Below are 22352 nucleotides of genomic sequence, written 5' to 3' on the forward strand. Positions count from 1 at the left end.
GGTGGTGGTGGTACTGATGGTGATGGTATTGGTGCTGGTGGTAATGGAGGTGGTGGTAGTATTGGTGGCTGCGGTATTGGTGGTGGAGATATTGGTGGTTGTGGCATTGGTGGTGTTGTTAGTGGTGGTATTGGTGGTGGTGATATTGGATTGGTGTTGGTGGTATTGGTAGTGGTGGTATTGGTGGTGTTGGTATTGGTGGTGTTAGTATTGGTGGTGGTGGTATTGGAGGGCGTGGTGGTGGTGGTATTGGTGGTGTTGGTAGTGGTGGTATTGATGGTGGTGGTGGTATTGTTGGTGGTGGTATTGGTTGTGGTATTGGTGGTGGTGGTTTTGGTGGTGGTGGGAGTGGTGATATTAGTGGTGTTGCTTTGGTGGTGGTGGGATTGGTGGTGGTGGTGGTGGTGGTGTTAGTGGTGGTATTGGTGGTGGTATTGGTATTGGTGGTATTGGATTGGTGTTGGTGGTATTGGTGGTGATGGTGGTATTGGTGGTGGTGGTGGTTTTGGTGGTGTTGGTATTGTTGGTGGTGGTATTGGTGGTGGTGGTGGTATTGGTGGTGGTGGTATTGGTGGTGGTGGTGTTAGTGGTGGTGGTATTGGTGGTAATGGAGGTGGTGGTGGTACTGGTGGTGGTGGTATTGGTGCTGGTGTTGGTGGTGGTGGTATTGGTGGTGGTGGAGGTGGTGGTATTGATGGTGGTGGTGTTATTGGTGGTGGTATGGTGGTGGCAATGGTATTGGTAGTGGTGTTGGTGGTATTGATGCTGGTGGAGGTGGTGGTATTTGTGGTAGTTGTGTTATTGGTGGTGGTGATATTGGTGGTGGTGGTATTGGTGGTGGTATTAGTGGTGTTATTGGTGGTGGTATTAGTGGTGGTATTGTTGGTGTAATGGTGGTATTGGAGGTGGTGGTGCTGATGGTGGTGGTATTGGTGGTGATGGTATTGGTAGTGGTGTTGGTGGTGGTGGTATTGATACTGGTGGAGGTGGTGGTGGTATTGGTGGTGGTTGTGTTATTGGTGGTGGTATTGTTGGTGGTATTTTTGGTGGTGGCGGTATTGCTGGTGTTATTGCTGGTGGTGGTGGTATTGATGGTGGTGGTATTGGTATTGGTGGTGGTGGTATTGGTGGTGGTGATGGCATTGGTGGTGGTATTGGTGGTGATGTTGTTGGTGGTATTGATGTTGGTATTGGTAGTGGTGGTATTAGTGATGGTGGTGATTTTGGTGGTGGTATTGGTGGTATTGGTGGTGGTATTACTATTGGCTGTGGTATTGGTGTTGGTGGTATTGGTGCTGGTGGTATAGGTGGTGATGGTGGTATTTTGTGGTGGTGGTGGTATTGGAGGGGGTGGTGGTACTGGTGGTGTTCATATTGGTGGTGGTATTGGTGGTGGTATTGATGGTGGTGTTGGTGATGGTGGTATTGGTGGTGGTGGTATTGGTGGTGATGGTGGTGGTAGTGGTATTGGTAGTATTGGTGATGGTGGTATCGGTGGTTGTATTGGTGGTGGTATTGGTGCTGATGGTTGTGGTGGTGGTGGTAGTATTGGTGGCTGTGGTATTGGTGGTGGTGATATCGGTGGTGGTGATATTGGTGGTTGTGGTATTGGTGGTGGTGTTAGTGGTGGTATTGGTGGTGGTGGTATTGGATTGGTGTTGGTGGTATTGGTAGTGGTGGTATTGGTGGTGTTGGTATTGGTGGTGTTAGTATTGGTGGTGGTGGTATTGGAGGGGGTGGTGGTGGTGGTATTGGTGGTGGTGGTAGTGGTGGTATTGATGTTGGTGGTGGTATTGTTGGTGGTGGTATTGGTTGTGGTATTGGTGGTGGTGGTTTTCGTGGTGGTGGGGGTGGTGATATTGATGGTGTTGCTTTGGGCTTTGGTGGTGGTGGTGGTGGTGGTATTAGTGGTGGTATTGGTGGTTGTTGTATGTGTATTGGTGGTATTGGATTGGTGTTGGTGGTATTGGTGGTGATGGTGGTGTTGGTGGTGGTATTGGTGGTTGTGGTGGTATTGGTGGTGGTGGTATTGGTGGTAGTCGTGGTGGTATTGGTGGTAATGGAGGTGGTGGTGGTACTGGTGGTGGTGGTATTGGTGCTGGTGTTGGTGGTATTGGTGCTGGTGGAGGTGGTGGCATTGATGGTGGTGGTGTTATTGGTGGTGGTATGGTGGTGGTAATGGTGGTATTGGAGGTGGCGGTGGTACTGATGGTGATGGTATTGGTGGTGGTGGTGGTAATGGAGGTGGTGGTAGTATTGGTGGCTGCGGTATTGGTGGTGGTGATATTGGTGGTTGTGGTATTGGTGGTGTTGTTAGTGGTGGTATTGGTGGTGGTGGTATTGGATTGGTGTTGGTGGTATTGGTAGTGGTGGTATTGGTGGTGTTGGTATTGGTGGTGTTAGTATTGGTGGTGGTGGTATTGGGGGTATTGGAGGGCGTGGTGGTGGTGGTATTGGTGGTGGTGGTAGTGGTGGTATTGAGGGTGGTGGTGGTGGTATTGTTGGTGGTGGTATTGGTTGTGGTATTGGTGGTGGTGGTTTTGGTGGTGGTGGAGGTGGTGATCTTAGTGGTGTTGCTTTGGTGGTGGTGGTATTGGTGGTGGTGGGGGTGTTAGTGGTGGTATTGGTGGTGGTATCAGTGGTGGTATTGTTGGTGTAATGGTTGTATTGGAGGTGGTGGTGGTGCTGATGGTGGTAGTATTGGTGGTGATGGTTGTATTGGTGGTGGTGGTGGTTTGGGTGGTGGTGGTATTGTTGGTGGTGGTATTGGTGGTGGTGGGGGTGGTGGTATTGGTGGTGGTGGTATTGGTGGTGGTGGTGTTAGTGGTGGTATTGGTGGTGGTATTGGTGGTATTGGATTGGTGTTGGTGGTATTGGTGGTGGTGTTGGTATTGGTGGTGGTGGTATTGGTGGTAGTCGTGGTGGTATTGGTGGTAATGGAGGTGGTGGTGGTACTGGTGGTGGTGGTATTGGTGCTGGTATTAGTGGTGGTGGAGATGGTAGTATTGATGGTGGTGGTGTTATTGGTGGTGGTATGGTGGTGGCAATGGTATTGGTAGTGGTGTTGGTGGTATTGATGCTGGTGGAGTTGGTGCTGGTATTGGTAGTGGTTGTGTTATTGGTGGTGGTGATATTGGTGGTGGTGGTATTGGTGGTGGTATTAGTGGTGTTATTGGTGGTGGTATTAGTGGTGGTATTGTTGGTGTAATGGTGGTATTGGAGGTGGTGGTGGTGCTGATGGTGGTGGTATTGGTGGTGATGGTATTGGTAGTGGTGTTGGTGGTGGTGGCATTGGTTGTGGTATTGGTGGTGGTGGTTTTCGTGGTGGTGGGGGTGGTGATATTGGTGGTGTTGCTTTGGTGGTGGTGGTGGTATTAGTGGTGGTCGTATTGGTTTTGGTGGTATTGGATTGGTGTTGGTGGTATTGGTGGTGATGGTGGTATTGGTGGTGGTGGTGGTATTGGTGGTATTGGTGGTAGTTGTGGTGGTATTGGTGGTAATGGAGGTGGTGGTGGTACTGGTGGTGGTGGTATTGGTGCTGGTGGATGTGGTGGCATTGATGGTGGTGGTGTTATTGGTGGTGGTATGGTGGTGGTAATGGTGGTATTTGGAGGTGGTGGTGGTACTGATGGTGATGGTTTTGGTGCTGGTGGTAATGGAGGTGGTGGTAGTATTGGTGGCTGCGGTATTGGTGGTGGTGATATTGGTGGTGGTGATATTGGTGGTTGTGGTATTGGTGCTGTTGTTAGTGGTGGTATTGGTGGTGGTGATATTGGATTGGTGTTGGTGGTATTGGTAGTGGTGGTATTGGTGGTGTTGGTATTGGTGGTGTTAGTATTGGTGGTTGTGGTATTGGAGGGCGTGGTGGTGGTGGTATTGGTGGTGGTGGTAGTGGTGGTATTGATGGTGGTGGTGGTATTGTTGGTGGTGGTATTGGTTGTGGTATAGGTGGTGGTGGTTTTGGTGGTGGTGGGGGTGGTGATATTAGTGGTGTTGCTTTGGTGGTGGTGGTATTGGTGGTGGTAGTGGTGGTGTTAGTGGTGGTATTGGTGGTACTGGATTGGTGTTGGTGGGATTGGTGGTGATGGTGGTATTGGTGGTGGTGGTGGTTTTGGTGGTGTTGGTATTGTTGGTGGTGGTATTGGTGGTGGTGGTAGTATTGGTGGTGGTGGTATTGGTGGTGGTGGTGGTGTTAGTGGTGGTATTGGTGGTGGTATTGATGGTATTGGATTGGTGTTGGTGGTATTGGTGGTATTGGTGGTGGTGTTGGTATTGGAGGGGGTGGTATTGGTGGTAGTCGTGGTGGTATTGGCGGTAATGGAGGTGGTGGTGGTAGTGGTGGTGGTGGTATTAGTGCTGGTGGTGGTGGTATTGGTGGTGGTGGAGGTGGTGGTATTGATGGTGGTGGTGTTATTGGTGGTGGTATGGTGGTGGCAATGGTATTGGTAGTGGTGTTGGTGGTATTGATGCTGGTGGAGGTGGTGGTGGTATTGGTGGTAGTTGTGTTATTGGTGGTGGTGATATTGGTGGTGGTATTAGTGGTGTTATTGGTGGTGGTATTAGTGGTGGTATTGTTGGTGTAATGGTGGTATTGGAGGTGGTGGTGGTGCTGATGTTGGTGGTATTGGTGGTGATGGTATTGGTAGTGGTGTTGGTGGTATTGGTACTGGTGGAGGTGGTGGTGGTATTGGTGGTGGTTGTGTTATTGGTGGTGGTATTGTTGGTGGTATTTTAGGTGGTGGCAGTATTGCTGGTGTTATTGCTGGTGGTGGTGGTATTGATGGTGGTGGTATTGGTATTGGTGGTATTGGTGGTGGTAATGGCATTGGTGGTGGTATGGTTGGTGGTATTTTTGGTGGTGGCGGTATTGCTGGTGTTATTGCTGGTGGTGGTGGTATTGATGGTGGTGGTATTGGTATTGGTGGTATTGGTGGTGGTAATGGCATTGGTGGTGATGTTGTTGGTGGTATTGATGTTGGTATTGGTAGTGGTGGTATTAGTGGTGGTGGTGATTTTGGTGGTGGTATTGGTGGTATTGGTGGTGGTATTACTATTGGCTGTGGTATTGGTGGTGGAGGTATTGGTGGTCGTGGTATTGGTGGTGGTAGTATTGGTGGTGGTGTTGGTATTGGTGGTGGTAGTATTGGTGGTGGTGGTGGTAGTAGTGGTGGGTGTGGTATTGGTGGTGGTGATATTGGTGGTTGTGGTATTGGTGGTGGTGGTATTAGTAGTGGTATTGGTGGTGGTGGTATTGGATTGGTGTTGGTGGTATTGGTGGTGGTGGTATTGGTGGTTGTGGTATTGGGGTGGTGGTGGTATTGGTGGTGGTGGTATTGGATTGGTGGTGGTGGTATTGGTGGTGGTGTGTCAGGAAGTCCCTGTCGTGGATAAACAAATGTTGGAGACGGAAGAGAAGGACTCAATTCCATCTCACATCTTTCCCCTTCTTTGCTTGCAGCCCATGTGGAGTACAGTGGCTGACGAACCGGCAATCGACAGCCAAGACGAAGGCAATAGACGCGGGCCCTTTAAGGAAATCGCAGAGGCGGCCCACGTGGGAGGTCACGTGGGCCACAAGGAAGTGTTCTCGGAGGAGGAGAGAGGAGAAAAACTGGCGAGCGAGAGACAAGCAAGAAGCGCAGCATTCGTGCAGGAGGAGTTCCCTGGTTGGAAGAAGGAAGACGGAGTTTGGGAGAGAGGAACGGGTACGCGACCCGACAGAACAGACGCAGGCGCCCAGTCGCCCCGGAACAAAGCGGAAGAGTCCTGCCACGGCCCTAGAGGGGCGTTGCTCTCCCAGGTGCGTGGGCGTCTATGCAGCTACTTGCTAGGAGAAGCGGGAGGTAGACGGAGGGGAAAAGGGGAAGAAGGGGAAAGGCACAAGGGTGATTAAGGACGCGTATGAGGGGTGCTCTGTAGCTTTTCAGTCTCGGTCTTCCCCACATAACCCATTTTCCTCAGCCCATCCCATCACCTTTGGCCACCTTTAACCATTCTTTTCTTTTTCTTTTCCCCTTGGTTTTGGTGGTCCCCCCACTCCTTTCCCCAAATACTTATTAAGAAAGAAACGCAAAACACTTACCTGAGCCTTTCTTCTCTCTGAGGGAGGTCGATGTCCAGGAAGACTCCGCCCAAGGGACTGACATAGAAGACCCTGAAAAGAAGACGGAAACGTGCAAAGAAATCCCATGAACTATATTGTGGCACACAAATATCCTAAATAAAGTTATTTCGAGTCCTGGCCTGCTACAATTCATGACATTGTGGTATTGGTGGTATTGGAGGGGGTGTTGGTATTGGTGGTGTTGGTATTGGTGGTGGTGGTATTGGTGGTGGTATTGGTGGCAGTGGTATTGTTGGTGGTGTTGGTGGTGGTACTGGTGGTGGTGGAGTTGGTGGTATTGATGGTGGTGGTGTTGGTATTGTTGGTCGTGATATTGGTGGTGCTGGTTTTGGTGGTGGTATTGGTGATAATGGTATTAGTGGTGGTGGTATTGGCGGTGGTGGTAGTGGTATTGCTGGTATTGGTGGTGGTGGTATTGGTGGTGTTGGTGGAATTGGTGGTGATTGTGGTATTAGTGGTGGTCTTGGTGGTGGTATTGGTGCTGTTGGATTGATTCTGGTGGTATTGGTGGTGATATTGGTAGTGTTGGTATTGGTGGTGGTGTTATTGGTGGTGGTGGTATTGGTGGTGGTGATATTGGTGGTGGTGGAGGTATTAGTGGTGGTATTGGTGGTGGTATTGGTTTTGGTAGTGGTGGTATTGGGTTGGTGTTGGTGGTATTGGTGTTGGTGGTGGGATTGGTGGTGTTGGTATCGTTTGTGGTGATATTGGTGGTAGTCGTGGTAGTATTTGTGGTATTGGAGGTGGTGGTGGTATTGGGTGTGGTGGAGGTGGTGGTATTGATGGTGGTGGTGGTATTGGTGGTAGTGGTGGTGGTATTGGTGGTGGTATTGGTGGTGGTGGTATTGGAGGTGGTGGTACTGATGGTGGTGGTATTGGTGGTGGTGGTATTGGTTGTGGTGTTGGTGGTATTGGTGCTGATGGAGGTGGTATTGGTGGTGGTTGTGTTATTGGTGGTGGTGATGGTGGTGGTGGTATTAGTGGTGATGGTGGTATTAGTGGTGTTATTTGTGGTGGCATTGATGGTGGTATTGTTGGTGATATTTTTGATGATGGTGGTATTGGTGGTGTTTTTGGTGGTGGTGGTGGTGGTATTGGTGGTTGTGATGGTATTGTTGGTGGTATTGGTGGTGATGGTATTGTTGGTTGTGGTGGTATTGGTGGTGGTGGTATTAGTGGGGGGTTTGATATTGGGTTGGTATTGGTGGTGTTGGTGGTGGGGGTATTGGTGGTGGTGGTATTGGTGGTGGTATTACTATTGGCTGTGGTATTGGTGGTGGAGGTATTGGTGGTGGTAGTATGGGTGGTGGTGGTATTGGTGGCGGTGGTATTGGTGGTGGTATTTGTGGTGTTGGTATTGGTAGTGGTAGTATTGGTGGTGGTGGTGGTAGTATTGGTGGTGGTGGTATTATTGGTGGTATTGGTGATGTCGTTGGTGGTGGTTGTGGAGGTGGTGGCATTGATGGTGGTTGTTGTGGTGGTGATGGTATTAGTGGTGGTATTGGTGGTGGTGGTATTGGATTGGTTTTGGTGGTGGTATTGGTGGTGGTGATATTGGTGGTGGTGGTATTGGCAGTGGTGGAGGTATTAGTCGTAGTATTGGTGGTGGTATTGGTATTGGTGGTGGTGGTATTAGATTGGTGGTGGTGGTATTGGTATTGGTGGTGGTATTGGTGGTGGTGGTATTGTTGGTAGTTGTGGTGGTATTGGAGGTGGTGGTGGTACTGGTGGTGGTGGTATTGGTGGCAGTGGTATTGGTGGTGGTGTATGTGGTGTTGGTATTGGTGGTGGTAGTATTGGTGCTGGTAGTATTGGTAGTGGTAGTGGTATTGTTGGTGGTATTGGTGATGTCGTTGGTGGTGGTTGTGGAGGTGGTGTTATTGATGGTGGTTGTTGTGGTGGTGGTGGTATTAGTGGTGGTATTGGTGGTGGTGGTATTGGATTGGTTTTGTTGGTGGTATTATTGGTGGTGATATTGGTGGTGGTGGTATTGGCGGTGGTGGAGGTATTAGTCGTAGTATTGGTGGTGGTATTGGTATTGGTGGTGGTGGTATTGGATTGGTGTTGGTGGTATTGGTATTGGTGATGGTATTGGTGGAGGTGGTATTGGTGGTAGTTGTGGTGGTATTGGAGGTGGTGGTGGTACTGGTGGTGATGGTATTGGTGGTGGTGGTATTGGTAGTGGTGTTGGTGGTGGTGGTATTGGCATGGTGGAGGTGGTGGTATTGATGGTGGTGGTGGTATTGGTGGTGGTGGTATTGGAGGTGGTGGTGCTACTGATGGTAGTGGTATTGGTGGTGGTTGTATTGGTAGTAGTGTCGGTGGTCGTATTAGTGTGGTTATTGGTGGTGGTGGAGGTATTAATGGTAGTATTGGTGGTGGTGGTATTGGATTGGTGTTGGTGGTATTGGTGGTGGTGGTATTGGTGGTGTTGGTATTGGTGGTGATGGTATTGGTGGTAGTCATGGTGGTATTGGAGGTGGTGGTGGTATTGGTGGTGGTGGTATTGGTGGTGGTATTGGTGGAATTGGTAGTGGTGTTGGTGGTGGTGGTATTGGACTTAGTGGAGGTAGTGGTATTGATGGTGGTGGTATTGGTGGTGGTGGTGTTATTGTTGGTGGTATTGGTGGTGGTGGTATTGGAGGTGGTGGTGGTATTGGAGATGGTGGTGGTACTGATGGTAGTGGTATTGGTGAGGGTGGTATTGGTAGTGGTGGTGGTGGTATTGGTGCTGGTTGTGTTATTGGTGGTGGTGATATTGGTGGTGGTGATATTGGAGGTGATATTAGTGCGGTTATCGGTGGTGGTATTAGTGGTGGTGTTGTTGGTGGTATTTTTGGTGATGGTGGTATTGGTTGTGTTATTGGCGTTGGTGATGGTGGTGGTCTTGGTGGTGGTGGTATTGGTGGTGGTGATGGTATTGTTGGTGGTATTGATGGTGATGGTATTGGTGGTGGGATTGGTAGTCTTGTTGGTGGTGATGGTATTGGGTGTGGTGGAGGTGGTGGTATTGATGGTGGTGGTGGTATTGGTGGTGGTATTGGTGGTGGTGGTATTGGAGGTGGTGGTACTGATGGTGGTGGTATTGGTGGTCATGGTATTGGTTGTGGTGTTGGTGGTATTGGTGCTGATGGAGGTGGTGGTGGTATTGGTGGTGGTTGTGTTATTGGTGGTGGTGATATTGGTGGTGGTGGTATTAGTGGTGGCGGTGGTATTAGTGGTGTTATTTGTGGTGGCATTGATGGTGGTATTGTTGGTGGTATTTTTGATGATGGTGGTATTGGTGGTGTTTTTGGTGGTGGTGGTGGTATTGGTGGTGGTGGTATTGGTGGTGGTGATGGTATTGTTGGTGGTGATGGTATTGTTGGTTGTGGTGGTATTGGTGGTGGTGGTATTAGTGGGGGGTTTGATATTGGGGTGGTATTGGTGGTGTTGGTGGTGGGGGTATTGGTGGTGGTGGTATTACTATTGGCTGTGGTATTGGTGGTGGAGGTATTGGTGGTGGTAGTATTGGTGGTGGTGGTATTGGTGGCAGTGGTATTGGTGGTGGTATTTGTGGTGTTGGTATTGGTAGTGGTAGTATTGGTGGTGGTGGTGGTAGTATTGTTGGTGGTGGTATTGTTGGTGGTATTGGTGATGTCGTTGGTGGTGGTTGTGGAGGTGGTGGCATTGATGGTGGTTGTTGTGATGGTGATGGTATTAGTGGTGTTATTGGTGGTGGTGGTATTGGATTGGTTTTGGGGGTGGTATTGGTGGTGGTGATATTGGTGGTGGTGGTATTGGCAGTGGTGGAGGTATTAGTCGTAGTATTGGTGGTGGTATTGGTATTGGTATTGGTGGTGGTGGTATTGGATTGGTGGTGGTGGTATTGGTATTGGTGTTGGTATTGGTGGTGGTGGTATTGGTGGTAGTTGTGGTGGTATTGGAGGTGGTGGTGGTACTGGTGGTGGTGGTATTGGTGGCGGTGGTATTGGTGGTGGTATATGTGGTGTTGGTATTGGTGGTGGTAGTATTGGTAGTGCTGTTGGTGGTGGTGGTATTGGTGCTGGTGGAGGTGGAGGTGGTGGTGGTATTGGTGGTGGTTGTGTTATTGGTGGTGGTTGTGTTATTGGTGGTGGTGATATTGGTGGTGTTGGTGGTATTAGTGGTGTTATTGGTGGTGGTATTATTGGTGGTGGTGGTATTGGTGATTTTTGTGGTATTAGTGGTGGTGTTGGTGGTGGTATTAGTGTTGGTACTGGTGGTGGTATTGGTTGTGGTGGTATTGGTGGTGGTGGTATTGGAGGTGGTGATATTGGTGGTGGTGGTATTGGTGGTTGTGGTATTGGGGTGGTGGTGGTATTGGTGGTGGTGGTATTGGATTGGTGGTGGTGGTATTGGTGGTGGTGTGTCAGGAAGTCCCTGTCGTGGATAAACAAATGTTGGAGACGGAAGAGAAGGACTCAATTCCATCTCACATCTTTCCCCTTCTTTGCTTGCAGCCCATGTGGAGTACAGTGGCTGACGAACCGGCAATCGACAGCCAAGACGAAGGCAATAGACGCGGGCCCTTTAAGGAAATCGCAGAGGCGGCCCACGTGGGAGGTCACGTGGGCCACAAGGAAGTGTTCTCGGAGGAGGAGAGAGGAGAAAAACTGGCGAGCGAGAGACAAGCAAGAAGCGCAGCATTCGTGCAGGAGGAGTTCCCTGGTTGGAAGAAGGAAGACGGAGTTTGGGAGAGAGGAACGGGTACGCGACCCGACAGAACAGACGCAGGCGCCCAGTCGCCCCGGAACAAAGCGGAAGAGTCCTGCCACGGCCCTAGAGGGGCGTTGCTCTCCCAGGTGCGTGGGCGTCTATGCAGCTACTTGCTAGGAGAAGCGGGAGGTAGACGGAGGGGAAAAGGGGAAGAAGGGGAAAGGCACAAGGGTGATTAAGGACGCGTATGAGGGGTGCTCTGTAGCTTTTCAGTCTCGGTCTTCCCCACATAACCCATTTTCCTCAGCCCATCCCATCACCTTTGGCCACCTTTAACCATTCTTTTCTTTTTCTTTTCCCCTTGGTTTTGGTGGTCCCCCCACTCCTTTCCCCAAATACTTATTAAGAAAGAAACGCAAAACACTTACCTGAGCCTTTCTTCTCTCTGAGGGAGGTCGATGTCCAGGAAGACTCCGCCCAAGGGACTGACATAGAAGACCCTGAAAAGAAGACGGAAACGTGCAAAGAAATCCCATGAACTATATTGTGGCACACAAATATCCTAAATAAAGTTATTTCGAGTCCTGGCCTGCTACAATTCATGACATTGTGGTATTGGTGGTATTGGAGGGGGTGTTGGTATTGGTGGTGTTGGTATTGGTGGTGGTGGTATTGGTGGTGGTATTGGTGGCAGTGGTATTGTTGGTGGTGTTGGTGGTGGTACTGGTGGTGGTGGAGTTGGTGGTATTGATGGTGGTGGTGTTGGTATTGTTGGTCGTGATATTGGTGGTGCTGGTTTTGGTGGTGGTATTGGTGATAATGGTATTAGTGGTGGTGGTATTGGCGGTGGTGGTAGTGGTATTGCTGGTATTGGTGGTGGTGGTATTGGTGGTGTTGGTGGAATTGGTGGTGATTGTGGTATTAGTGGTGGTCTTGGTGGTGGTATTGGTGCTGTTGGATTGATTCTGGTGGTATTGGTGGTGATATTGGTAGTGTTGGTATTGGTGGTGGTGTTATTGGTGGTGGTGGTATTGGTGGTGGTGATATTGGTGGTGGTGGAGGTATTAGTGGTGGTATTGGTGGTGGTATTGGTTTTGGTAGTGGTGGTATTGGGTTGGTGTTGGTGGTATTGGTGTTGGTGGTGGGATTGGTGGTGTTGGTATCGTTTGTGGTGATATTGGTGGTAGTCGTGGTAGTATTTGTGGTATTGGAGGTGGTGGTGGTATTGGGTGTGGTGGAGGTGGTGGTATTGATGGTGGTGGTGGTATTGGTGGTAGTGGTGGTGGTATTGGTGGTGGTATTGGTGGTGGTGGTATTGGAGGTGGTGGTACTGATGGTGGTGGTATTGGTGGTGGTGGTATTGGTTGTGGTGTTGGTGGTATTGGTGCTGATGGAGGTGGTATTGGTGGTGGTTGTGTTATTGGTGGTGGTGATGGTGGTGGTGGTATTAGTGGTGATGGTGGTATTAGTGGTGTTATTTGTGGTGGCATTGATGGTGGTATTGTTGGTGATATTTTTGATGATGGTGGTATTGGTGGTGTTTTTGGTGGTGGTGGTGGTGGTATTGGTGGTTGTGATGGTATTGTTGGTGGTATTGGTGGTGATGGTATTGTTGGTTGTGGTGGTATTGGTGGTGGTGGTATTAGTGGGGGGTTTGATATTGGGTTGGTATTGGTGGTGTTGGTGGTGGGGGTATTGGTGGTGGTGGTATTGGTGGTGGTATTACTATTGGCTGTGGTATTGGTGGTGGAGGTATTGGTGGTGGTAGTATGGGTGGTGGTGGTATTGGTGGCGGTGGTATTGGTGGTGGTATTTGTGGTGTTGGTATTGGTAGTGGTAGTATTGGTGGTGGTGGTGGTAGTATTGGTGGTGGTGGTATTATTGGTGGTATTGGTGATGTCGTTGGTGGTGGTTGTGGAGGTGGTGGCATTGATGGTGGTTGTTGTGGTGGTGATGGTATTAGTGGTGGTATTGGTGGTGGTGGTATTGGATTGGTTTTGGTGGTGGTATTGGTGGTGGTGATATTGGTGGTGGTGGTATTGGCAGTGGTGGAGGTATTAGTCGTAGTATTGGTGGTGGTATTGGTATTGGTGGTGGTGGTATTAGATTGGTGGTGGTGGTATTGGTATTGGTGGTGGTATTGGTGGTGGTGGTATTGTTGGTAGTTGTGGTGGTATTGGAGGTGGTGGTGGTACTGGTGGTGGTGGTATTGGTGGCAGTGGTATTGGTGGTGGTGTATGTGGTGTTGGTATTGGTGGTGGTAGTATTGGTGCTGGTAGTATTGGTAGTGGTAGTGGTATTGTTGGTGGTATTGGTGATGTCGTTGGTGGTGGTTGTGGAGGTGGTGTTATTGATGGTGGTTGTTGTGGTGGTGGTGGTATTAGTGGTGGTATTGGTGGTGGTGGTATTGGATTGGTTTTGTTGGTGGTATTATTGGTGGTGATATTGGTGGTGGTGGTATTGGCGGTGGTGGAGGTATTAGTCGTAGTATTGGTGGTGGTATTGGTATTGGTGGTGGTGGTATTGGATTGGTGTTGGTGGTATTGGTATTGGTGATGGTATTGGTGGAGGTGGTATTGGTGGTAGTTGTGGTGGTATTGGAGGTGGTGGTGGTACTGGTGGTGATGGTATTGGTGGTGGTGGTATTGGTAGTGGTGTTGGTGGTGGTGGTATTGGCATGGTGGAGGTGGTGGTATTGATGGTGGTGGTGGTATTGGTGGTGGTGGTATTGGAGGTGGTGGTGCTACTGATGGTAGTGGTATTGGTGGTGGTTGTATTGGTAGTAGTGTCGGTGGTCGTATTAGTGTGGTTATTGGTGGTGGTGGAGGTATTAATGGTAGTATTGGTGGTGGTGGTATTGGATTGGTGTTGGTGGTATTGGTGGTGGTGGTATTGGTGGTGTTGGTATTGGTGGTGATGGTATTGGTGGTAGTCATGGTGGTATTGGAGGTGGTGGTGGTATTGGTGGTGGTGGTATTGGTGGTGGTATTGGTGGAATTGGTAGTGGTGTTGGTGGTGGTGGTATTGGACTTAGTGGAGGTAGTGGTATTGATGGTGGTGGTATTGGTGGTGGTGGTGTTATTGTTGGTGGTATTGGTGGTGGTGGTATTGGAGGTGGTGGTGGTATTGGAGATGGTGGTGGTACTGATGGTAGTGGTATTGGTGAGGGTGGTATTGGTAGTGGTGGTGGTGGTATTGGTGCTGGTTGTGTTATTGGTGGTGGTGATATTGGTGGTGGTGATATTGGAGGTGATATTAGTGCGGTTATCGGTGGTGGTATTAGTGGTGGTGTTGTTGGTGGTATTTTTGGTGATGGTGGTATTGGTTGTGTTATTGGCGTTGGTGATGGTGGTGGTCTTGGTGGTGGTGGTATTGGTGGTGGTGATGGTATTGTTGGTGGTATTGATGGTGATGGTATTGGTGGTGGGATTGGTAGTCTTGTTGGTGGTGATGGTATTGGGTGTGGTGGAGGTGGTGGTATTGATGGTGGTGGTGGTATTGGTGGTGGTATTGGTGGTGGTGGTATTGGAGGTGGTGGTACTGATGGTGGTGGTATTGGTGGTCATGGTATTGGTTGTGGTGTTGGTGGTATTGGTGCTGATGGAGGTGGTGGTGGTATTGGTGGTGGTTGTGTTATTGGTGGTGGTGATATTGGTGGTGGTGGTATTAGTGGTGGCGGTGGTATTAGTGGTGTTATTTGTGGTGGCATTGATGGTGGTATTGTTGGTGGTATTTTTGATGATGGTGGTATTGGTGGTGTTTTTGGTGGTGGTGGTGGTATTGGTGGTGGTGGTATTGGTGGTGGTGATGGTATTGTTGGTGGTGATGGTATTGTTGGTTGTGGTGGTATTGGTGGTGGTGGTATTAGTGGGGGGTTTGATATTGGGGTGGTATTGGTGGTGTTGGTGGTGGGGGTATTGGTGGTGGTGGTATTACTATTGGCTGTGGTATTGGTGGTGGAGGTATTGGTGGTGGTAGTATTGGTGGTGGTGGTATTGGTGGCAGTGGTATTGGTGGTGGTATTTGTGGTGTTGGTATTGGTAGTGGTAGTATTGGTGGTGGTGGTGGTAGTATTGTTGGTGGTGGTATTGTTGGTGGTATTGGTGATGTCGTTGGTGGTGGTTGTGGAGGTGGTGGCATTGATGGTGGTTGTTGTGATGGTGATGGTATTAGTGGTGTTATTGGTGGTGGTGGTATTGGATTGGTTTTGGGGGTGGTATTGGTGGTGGTGATATTGGTGGTGGTGGTATTGGCAGTGGTGGAGGTATTAGTCGTAGTATTGGTGGTGGTATTGGTATTGGTATTGGTGGTGGTGGTATTGGATTGGTGGTGGTGGTATTGGTATTGGTGTTGGTATTGGTGGTGGTGGTATTGGTGGTAGTTGTGGTGGTATTGGAGGTGGTGGTGGTACTGGTGGTGGTGGTATTGGTGGCGGTGGTATTGGTGGTGGTATATGTGGTGTTGGTATTGGTGGTGGTAGTATTGGCGGTGGTAGTATTGGTGGTGGTATTGTTGGTGGTAGTGGTGATGTCGTTGGTGGTGGTTGTGGAGGTGGTGGTATTGATGGTGGTTGTTGTGGTGGTGGTGGTATTAGTGGTGGTGGTGGTATTGGCAGTGGTGGAGGTATTAGTCATAGTATTGGTGGTGGTATTGGTATTGGTGGTGGTGGTATTGGATTGATGTTGGTGGAATTGGTATTGGTGGTGGTATTGGTGGTGGTGGTATTGGTGGTAGTTGTGGTGGTATTGGAGGTGGTGGTGGTACTGGTGGTGATGGTATTGGTGGTGGTGGTATTGGTAGTGGTGTTGGTGGTGGTGGTATTGGCATGGTGGAGGTGGTGGTATTGATGGTGGTGGTGGTATTGGTGGTGGTGGTGTTATTGGTGGTGGTATTGGTGGTGGTGGTGGTGGTATTGGAGGTGGTGGTGCTACTGATGGTAGTGGTATTGGTGGTGGTGGTATTGGTAGTAGTGTTGGTGGTCGTATTAGTGTGGTTATTGGTGGTGGTATTGGTGGAGGTATTAATGGTAGTATTGGTGGTGGTGGTATTGGTATTGGTGGTGGTATTGGTGGTGGTGGTATTGTTGGTAGTTGTGGTGGTATTGGAGGTGGTGGTGGTACTGGTGGTGGTGGTATTGGTGGCAGTGGTATTGGTGGTGGTGTATGTGGTGTTGGTATTGGTGGTGGTAGTATTGGTGCTGGTAGTATTGGTAGTGGTAGTGGTATTGTTGGTGGTATTGGTGATGTCGTTGGTGGTGGTTGTGGAGGTGGTGGTATTGATGGTGGTTGTTGTGGTGGTGGTGGTATTAGTGGTGGTATTGGTGGTGGTGGTATTGGATTGGTTTTGTTGGTGGTATTATTGGTGGTGATATTGGTGGTGGTGGTATTGATGGTGGTTGTTGTGGTGGTGGTGGTATTAGTGGTGGTGGTGGTATTGGCAGTGGTGAAGGTATTAGTCATAGTATTGGTGGTGGTATTGGTATTGGTGGTGGTGGTATTGGATTGATGTTGGTGGAATTGGTATTGGTGGTGGTATTGGTGGTGGTGGTATTGGTGGTAGTTGTGGTGGTATTGGAGGTGGTGGTGGTACTGGTGGTGATGGTATTGGTGGTGGTGGTATTGGTAGTGGTGTTGGTGGTGGTGGTATTGGCATGGTGGAGGTGGTGGTATTGATGGTGGTGGTGGTATTGGTGGTGGTGGTGTTATTGGTGGTGGTATTGGTGGTGGTGGTGGTGGTATTGGAGGTGGTGGTGCTACTGATGGTAGTGGTATTGGTGGTGGTGGTATTGGTAGTAGTGTTGGTGGTCGTATTAGTGTGGTTATTGGTGGTGGTATTGGTGGAGGTATTAATGGTAGTATTGGTGGTGGTGGTATTGGTATTGGTGGTGGTATTGGTGGTGGTGGTATTGTTGGTAGTTGTGGTGGTATTGGAGGTGGTGGTGGTACTGGTGGTGGTGGTATTGGTGGCAGTGGTATTGGTGGTGGTGTATGTGGTGTTGGTATTGGTGGTGGTAGTATTGGTGCTGGTAGTATTGGTAGTGGTAGTGGTATTGTTGGTGGTATTGGTGATGTCGTTGGTGGTGGTTGTGGAGGTGGTGGTATTGATGGTGGTTGTTGTGGTGGTGGTGGTATTAGTGGTGGTATTGGTGGTGGTGGTATTGGATTGGTTTTGTTGGTGGTATTATTGGTGGTGATATTGGTGGTGGTGGTATTGGCAGTGGTGGAGGTATTAGTCGTAGTATTGGTGGTGGTATTGGTATTGGTGGTGGTGGTATTGGATTGGTGTTGGTGGTATTGGTATTGGTGATGGTATTGGTGGAGGTGGTATTGGTGGTAGTTGTGGTGGTATTGGAGGTGGTGGTGGTACTGGTGGTGATGGTATTGGTGGTGGTGGTATTGGTAGTGGTGTTGGTGGTGGTGGTATTGGCATGGTGGAGGTGGTGGTATTGATGGTGGTGGTGGTATTGGTGGTGGTGGTATTGGAGGTGGTGGTGCTACTGATGGTAGTGGTATTGGTGGTGGTTGTATTGGTAGTAGTGTCGGTGGTCGTATTAGTGTGGTTATTGGTGGTGGTGGAGGTATTAATGGTAGTATTGGTGGTGGTGGTATTGGATTGGTGTTGGTGGTATTGGTGGTGGTGGTATTGGTGGTGTTGGTATTGGTGGTGATGGTATTGGTGGTAGTCATGGTGGTATTGGAGGTGGTGGTGGTATTGGTGGTGGTGGTATTGGTGGTGGTATTGGTGGAATTGGTAGTGGTGTTGGTGGTGGTGGTATTGGACTTAGTGGAAGTAGTGGTATTGATGGTGGTGGTATTGGTGGTGGTGGTGTTATTGTTGGTGGTACTGGTGGTGGTGGTATTGGAGGTGGTGGTGGTATTGGAGATGGTGGTGGTACTGATGGTAGTGGTATTGGTGAGGGTGGTATTGGTAGTGGTGGTGGTGGTATTGGTGCTGGTTGTGTTATTGATGGTGGTGATATTGGTGGTGGTGATATTGGAGGTGATATTAGTGCGGTTATCGGTGGTGGTATTAGTGGTGGTGTTGTTGGTGGTATTTTTGGTGATGGTGGTATTGGTTGTGTTATTGGCGTTGGTGATGGTGGTGGTCTTGGTGGTGGTGGTATTGGTGGTGGTGATGGTATTGTTGGTGGTATTGATGGTGATGGTATTGGTGGTGGGATTGGTAGTGGTGTTGGTGGTGATGGTATTGGGTGTGGTGGAGGTGGTGGTATTGATGGTGGTGGTGGTATTGGTGGTGGTATTGGTGGTGGTGGTATTGGAGGTGGTGGTACTGATGGTGGTGGTATTGGTGGTCATGGTATTGGTTGTGGTGTTGGTGGTATTGGTGCTGATGGAGGTGGTGGTGGTATTGGTGGTGGTTGTGTTATTGGTGGTGGTGATATTGGTGGTGGTGGTATTAGTGGTGGCGGTGGTATTAGTGGTGTTATTTGTGGTGGCATTGATGGTGGTATTGTTGGTGGTATTTTTGATGATGGTGGTATTGGTGGTGTTTTTGGTGGTGGTTGTGGTATTGGTGGTGGTGGTATTGGTGGTGGTGATGGTATTGTTGGTGGTGATGGTATTGTTGGTTGTGGTGGTATTGGTGGTGGTGGTATTAGTGGGGGGTTTGATATTGGGGTGGTATTGGTGGTGTTGGTGGTGGGGGTATTGGTGGTGGTGGTATTACTATTGGCTGTGGTATTGGTGGTGGAGGTATTGGTGGTGGTAGTATTGGTGGTGGTGGTATTGGTGGCAGTGGTATTGGTGGTGGTATTTGTGGTGTTGGTATTGGTAGTGGTAGTATTGGTGGTGGTGGTGGTAGTATTGTTGGTGGTGGTATTGTTGGTGGTATTGGTGATGTCGTTGGTGGTGGTTGTGGAGGTGGTGGCATTGATGGTGGTTGTTGTGATGGTGATGGTATTAGTGGTGGTATTGGTGGTGGTGGTATTGGATTGGTTTTGGGGGTGGTATTGGTGGTGGTGATATTGGAGGTGGTGGTATTGGCAGTGGTGGAGGTATTAGTCATAGTATTGGTGGTGGTATTGGTATTGGTGGTGGTGGTATTGGATTGGTGGTGGTGGTATTGGTATTGGTGTTGGTATTGGTGGTGGTGGTATTGGTGGTAGTTGTGGTGGTATTGGAGGTGGTGGTGGTACTGGTGGTGGTGGTATTGGTGGCGGTGGTATTGGTGGTGGTATATGTGGTGTTGGTATTGGTGGTGGTAGTATTGGTGGTGGTAGTATTGGTGGTGGTGGTATTGTTGGTGGTATTGGTGATGTCGTTGGTGGTGGTTGTGGAGGTGGTGGTATTGATGGTGGTTGTTGTGGTGGTGGTGGTATTAGTGGTGGTGGTGGTATTGGCAGTGGTGGAGGTATTAGTCGTAGTATTGGTGGTGGTATTGGTATTGGTGGTGGTGGTATTGGATTGATGTTGGTGGAATTGGTATTGGTGGTGGTATTGGTGGTGGTGGTATTGGTGGTAGTTGTGGTGGTATTGGAGGTGGTGGTGGTACTGGTGGTGATGGTATTGGTGGTGGTGGTATTGGTAGTGGTGTTGGTGGTGGTATTGGCATGGTGGAGGTGGTGGTATTGATGGTGGTGGTGGTATTGGTGGTGGTGGTGTTATTGGTGGTGGTATTGGTGGTGGTGGTGGTGGTATTGGAGGTGGTGGTGCTACTGATGGTAGTGGTATTGGTGGTGGTGGTATTGGTAGTAGTGTTGGTGGTCGTATTAGTGTGGTTATTGGTGGTGGTATTGGTGGAGGTATTAATGGTAGTATTGGTGGTGGTGGTATTGGATTGGTGTTAGTGGTATTGGTGGTGGTGGTATTGGTGGTGTTGGTATTGGTGGTGATGGTATTGGTGGTAGTCATGGTAGTATTGGAGGTGGTGGTGGTATTGGTGGTGGTGGTATTGGTGGTGGTAGTGGTGGTGGTGGAATTGGTAGTGGTGTTGGTGGTGGTGGTATTGGACTTAGTGGAGGTAGTGGTATTGATGGTGGTGGTATTGGTGGTGGTGCTGTTATTGTTGGTGGTATTGGTGGTATTGGAGGTGGTGGTGGTATTGGAGATGGTGGTGGTACTGATGGTAGTGGTATTGGTGGTGGTGGTGGTATAGGTAGTGGTGCTGGTGGTGGTGGTATTGGTGCTGGTTGTGTTATTGGTGGTGGTGATATTGGTGGTGGTGATATTGGAGGTGATATTAGTGCAGTTATTGGTGGTGTTATTAGTGGTGGTGTTGTTGGTGGTATTTTTGGTGATGGTGGTATTCGTTGTGTTATTGGCGTTGGTGATGGTGGTGGTATTGGTGGTGGTGGTATTGGTGGTTGTGGGGGTATTGGTGGTGGTATTGGTGGTGGTATTGGTGGAGGTATTGATGGTGGTGGTATTGGTGGTGGTGGTATTGGTGGTGGTGATTTTGGTGTTGTTATTTGTGGTGTTGGTATTGGTGTTGGTAGTATTGGTGGTGGTGATAGTATTGGTGGCGGTGGCATTGGTGGTGGTATTGGTGATGGCATTGGTGGTGGTGGTATTGGTGGTTGTGGAGGTGGTGGTATTGATGGTGGTGGTGGTATTGGTGGTGGTGGTGCTATTGGTGGTGGTAGTGGTATTGGTGATGGTGGTATTGGTGGTGGTATCAGTGATGGTATTGGCTTTTGGGATTGAATTGGTGGTGGTATTGGCAGTGGTGGTGGTATTGGTGGTGGTGTTGGTGGTGGTGGTATTGGTGGTGGTAGTATTGGTGGTGGTGGTGGTAGTGGTATTGGTGGTGGTAGTATTGGTGGTGGTGTTATTGGTGGTGGTATTGGTGATGGCATTGGTGGTGGTGGTATTGGTGGTTGTGCTATTGGTGGTGGTAGTGGTATTGGTGGTATCAGTGATGGTATTGGTGGATTGGTGGTGGGGATGGTATTGGTGCTGGTTTTGGTGGTATTGGTGGTGGGGATATTGGTGGAGGTGGTGGTATTGATGGTGGTGGTATTGGTGGTGGTGTTGTTAATAAAACAGGCTTCTGTCAGGTGGCTTTAGTTCAGATGAAATGTAACACAGATGTGCTTTTGTCAGCTTCAGCCCATTAGCACATGATTATGTGCTACATGGAATTCACATGACATAATTTCCTAATCAATTCTAAATGTATTTTACTTGGGTGGGGGGTTAAAACAGACACAAGATAATGGCGGGTTAAAGTTATTGAAAGCATGCACTTGTGTTATGGGGGTGGCCGTGCTGCTTAAAAAAAACACAAGCGGTTTCAGCTGAAGCTGCGCTCGTCCAGCCTGCAGTACGAGAAACTCAATAAAGTAAATAGTGCTTACAGACTAAATAACAGGTCCTGTGTAACAATTGTAATAACTGTGTTATTGGTGGTGATGATATTGGTGGTGGTGGTATTGGTGGTGGTATTGGTGGTGGTATTGGTGGTGGTATTAGTGGTGTTATTGGTGGTAGTATTGTTGGTGGTATTTTTGGTGATGGTGGTATTGGTGGGGTTATTGGTGGCAGTGGTGGTATTGATGGTGGTGGTATTGGTATTGGTGGTGGTGATGGTATTGGTGGTGGTATTGGTGCTGATGATATTGTTGGTATTGTTGGTTGTGGTGGTATTGGTGGTGGTGTTGTTAGTGGAGGTTTTGGTATTGGTGGTGGTATTGGTGGTATTGGTGGTGGGGGTATTGTTGGTGGTGGTATTGGTGGTGGTATTACTATTAACTGTGGTATTGGTGGTGGAGGTATTGGTGGTGGTAGTATTGGTGATGGTGGTATTGGTGGTGGTGGTACTGGTGGTGGTATTTGTGGTGTTGGTATTGGTGGTGGTAGTATTGTTGGTGGAGGTATTGTTGGTGGTATTGGTGACGGCGTTGGTGGTGGTGTTATTGGTGGTTGTGGAGGTCGTGGTATTGATGGTGGTTGTAGTGGTGGTATTAGTGGTGGTATTAGTGGTGGTATTGGTGGTGGTGGTATTGGATTGGTTTTGGTGGTGGTATTGGTGGTGATGAAATTGGTGGTGGTAGTATTGGTGGTGGTGGAGGTATTAGTGGTAGTATTGGTGGTGGTATTGGTATTGGCGGTGGTGGTATTGGATTGGTGTTGGTGGTATCGGTGTTGGTGGTGGTATTGGTGGTGTTGGTATTGATGGTGGTGGTATTGGTGGTAGTCGTGGTGGTATTGGAGGTGGTGGTATTGGTGGTGGTGGTATTGGTAGTGGTGTTGGTGGTGGTGGTATTGGGGATGGTGGAGGTGGTGGTATTGATGGTGGTAGTGGTATTGGTGGTGGTGTTATTGGTGGTGGTATTGGTGGTGGTGGTGGTGGTATTGGAGTTGGTGGTGGTACTGATGGTAGTGGTATTGGTGGTGGTGGTATTGCTTAGTGATAGTGGTGGTGGTGGTATTAGTGCAGTTATTGGTGGTGGTATTGGAGGTATTAGTGGTAGTATTGGTGGTGGTGGCATTGGATTGGTGTTGGTGGTATAGGTGTTGGTGGTGGTGTTGGTAATGTTGGTGGTGCTTTTGGTGGTAGTCGTGGTGGTATGGGAGGTGGTGGTGGTACCAGT

The sequence above is a fragment of the Triturus cristatus genome, chromosome 8, assembly GCF_964204655.1.
Source record: "Triturus cristatus chromosome 8, aTriCri1.1, whole genome shotgun sequence".
Taxonomy (NCBI): Eukaryota; Metazoa; Chordata; class Amphibia; order Caudata; family Salamandridae; genus Triturus; species Triturus cristatus.